Below are 3,744 nucleotides of genomic sequence, written 5' to 3'. Positions count from 1 at the left end.
TCAGCAGACGGGAAACACAAGTCTTTTAAAAAAAAAAAAGCCGTTTAGATCTTGCAAAACACCCGATCTGGGTTTAGCTTGGAGAGGAGAGGTTGCATCTGAGTAAATATACATGTTCTCCTTCATATGAGTACAGTAGCACCGCCCCTCTCTGCCACCCCCCACCCACTTCTCCTCTCCTCTCCTCTCCTGCGCTGGGCTTGTTTTCCTCCTTCAGCCTTTTCCAAGACCCTCCCCCCCTTTTTTTCCCAGCCATCAGCTGTTCCACAAAATCCCTCCTGCTGCACTGTACACCTTCCACATATCCTCCCTCTTACTCTTTCCAAATAGTACAGCTTATGGGGAAAAACAAGCCTCAAATGTCTCAGATTGTGGCAGGCTGCCTCGCCATCCTTCCTCCTTCTGTTTACTCTGTCTCTCCCTCTTTCTCCCCCTTCCTCTATCTTTTCTCTATTCTCTCTCCCTCTCTCACACACACACACACACACATTGAAACACACTGTCACTTGTTCACACTTATTATTCTAGGTGCAGCCAGCGGCAGCCTGAGTCTAATTTTAGCCCTTTCAGCCATAAATGAAATGTGTGCTGCTGCTGCTGCATGAGTGCCACTCTGTAGCTGTGATGTTCACTGCCTGCAGTCGACTACCCAGTCTATATGGTGTCTCAGATGTTAACACACACATGCTGTTGACAGAAGTTGTGCTGCTGGTTGGCTGGTGTTGTCTTACCAAGCTGCAAAGCCAGGCCTTGTCATAAAGTGCAACTTATAAAAGACACTGAATAGCACACTGAACACACTGAATACAAGATACAAGAACACACCGGATAGCATTTGTCTAACCCTAAACCAACCTCATTTAAGAGCATATGCCTAAACCTAACCCTATATATAAACACAAAAAATTGAACTTTTAATATCATACATTTTCAAAAATATTGTAATTTTTGCCTTTGTTGCTTGGTCAGAAAGTGAAAACAGTAGCCACGGCATTTCTGCGAGTTTAATGTGAGAATGAGAGTCTTCTATCTATCTGGCATCATGACCTTGCCGCTGCTCTACACTGTCTGAATGCAAATGTCTGCTCACTGCTGGTCGGGTGTGGAGGAGTGGAGGCTACTCCTTGTATCCTTCATTATCTCCCTGGTGTCTGTGCGTGTGTGTTTGCATGCCTATTTGTGTGTATGTGGTGTATGTGGTCTGCTTATTTAATAATACCCTTCTGACTTCCCTAACTGGCACCGGGGTCAAAGTGTATTTCCCTCCAGTTGATAATGGCATAATAAGATATGAGGGAGGGTAAATTATTTCCTGATTACCACACAAAATGAGAAGGAGTCTACAAGCATGCACACCATGGCACAGAATTATAAAAAGGTGCATCCATTTTTATATCATGCAATCTGTATGCAATGTATTCATCTTCATTTTATGAATTTGTACTCTGTATATCTATAAGTTGTAATACTGTTGTGCTGTAATGTTTCTTCTTCTCCTAGATGAGGAATAGGTATGGATTTTGACTTACAATAGGACCAGACTCTAAATAGACATACTGTACTTAGGATAATGACACTTTATACAACAACATTGTAAAGACAGACGTGTATTCATGCACTTGTGTGCTATCTCCATGGGTTTATTGATCAAAACTGTCAGTTTCTGGGTGTTAGTGTGTGGGAGCAGGTGGCTGCTTGCTTCAGAGTGTTGAGGCTTTAACTCTCTGCTGTACTGGACGTGACTGATTGTGCCGAACTAGAGCGCCTCTCTTTAAAAGGTCAAAGGAATGACGCACTGAACGCACACTGATATTTAGTCTAACTTTGTTGTTCATGTTCCAAATTGTACAGTAAACAAACCAATCCATTCCTGATAATTTATTGATCTGAGTAGGAAAATTCAGTGTCTTGCTCACTTGGGCAGGACAGATAATTGCAAGCGGGCATGGAGGAGGGAGACTGAGGGAGGTTTCCCTACTCTCTCTGCCACTCTGCTGCTCCTGCAATAATAGAAATGATTTCAGTCACTAGTTTTGCTTCATTGGCACCTCCTATGATTTTATAGGAAGTACCAGATTCACTAAAGAGACCCCGGCCCTTCCTGAACAACTGTTGACTTATGATAGCCAGCGCAGAACAAAAGGCAGCAGTTACGTAACCTCTGCTAATAATCTGTAAAAACAGCTAGGCAGCACCACGCTCTGCTGAGTGGACAGAACGACAAGGTCACCTGAATCACCTAATCACACTCTGACGGCACAAAGACTCCGGACACAAGTGACATTTCTTGCGCTGCAGGGTCGAGCCGAACCTCCGCCGCCTCTGACCCAGATTACTCCTGTTCACTCCTTCCTAAAACAATACAGTGCAATTCATCACAGCGGACTAAGGTTTAGTTCAGCTGTGTGAAAATGACTCCAAGTGCACCAACTCAGTGGTGCAGAAAGGGCTAAACGCTCTGTGGTGCTGCGTCTCATGCACAGTGCACATGCATGACCACCGGGAAACAGGTCAGTGGGACAATTTCAGCCCGAGTACATGTACAGTTTTAGGAATTTTGCTGACACACTTATTATCCAGAACAGCTTTCAATGAACAGCTTTCAGTGAGCAGGTAGGGGTTCGGTGTCTTGCTCAGCGATCCTTCAACGGGGCATTTCGTTGATGCACAAAATGCGAACAGCACAGAAATTACTGTTAGCCTTGGTTAGCCGGTTAGCATTTTATGACCCTTGATTAAATCACTTTTTTATAGACAGAAAGATTTTTAACATTGATGGTATTAGTGAGAACCAATCTATACCCTATAAGACGAAGCGAATGTCAGCCATGTTTCGGTCTATAATTTCATTCATCTAATTACTGTATGTTCTGAGACTTTGCATGCAATGATATCTATTGAGCCAAGTGTTTACACACTCCATTGTAGAGGGTTCTTGGACTAGAGCAATATTTCAGTGTGATATGTTGGGCCAATATTGGCCTTTAATTAAATATCAGATATCAGCCAGTCATGTGGTCCGGCTGCTGATATGATGGAGATTCATCCCTGACCACAGATACATGAGAACAGTCTGTAAGATCTGCAGTTTTATTTTCTTTGCACATTTTATTTGTTTATTTGTTTAATAGTTCAATTATGTTTATTGGGAGATTAATTCTTCATTTAAAGGCCTAATGTATCCCAAAGTTTCCCCCTGCCATTTAATCACCCTGCCTTAAGAATTTAATTAGTCTGGGTTTCAGTGGAAAGTTTTAGTGTCCTATGATGGTGTAAATGCTGTTTCAGACGCTTCCACCCTGACAAGAATAAAACGATGTGGGAAACACAAACTATTTGTACATTTTTTGGCATGAAAATGGTTTGGAATATCGGCATAAAATCTGGGCTATCATTGACTTCAGTCTAAAGATATCAGTATCGGTATTGGCCTCATCACCCCATATCATTTGAATCCTACTACATTCTGCCCAATCCAGTTCTACCCTCTGTTTACAGCAGAACATCATGCCATGCAGCCCTGGAGCTTCTTTCTATCAATTATATCGCTTTCTTTCTAAAAGTTATATCTCAAATGCTTCTTTATTTTAATAAAACACCATGGAAGCAAGGAAAATGGATGTTCTTCTCTTGATGCAATGTCAGGAAATTCTCAGCATGTTCCGCTGATCAATACAGGTGGCCTTTGTGATCAAACACAATGATACTTATTGTTTTGGTTCTGATAGTGGTGATAGTTTTGGT

This window comes from Centroberyx affinis, unplaced genomic scaffold (assembly GCF_046629955.1).
Source record: "Centroberyx affinis isolate AG114_WGS23_722 - 3 ecotype Tasmania unplaced genomic scaffold, CSIRO-AGI_Caff_v1 ptg000562l_1, whole genome shotgun sequence".
Lineage (NCBI taxonomy): Eukaryota > Metazoa > Chordata > Actinopteri > Beryciformes > Berycidae > Centroberyx > Centroberyx affinis.
The sequence above is the reverse complement of the archived record's forward strand: the minus strand, read 5'-3'. Positions refer to the sequence as shown.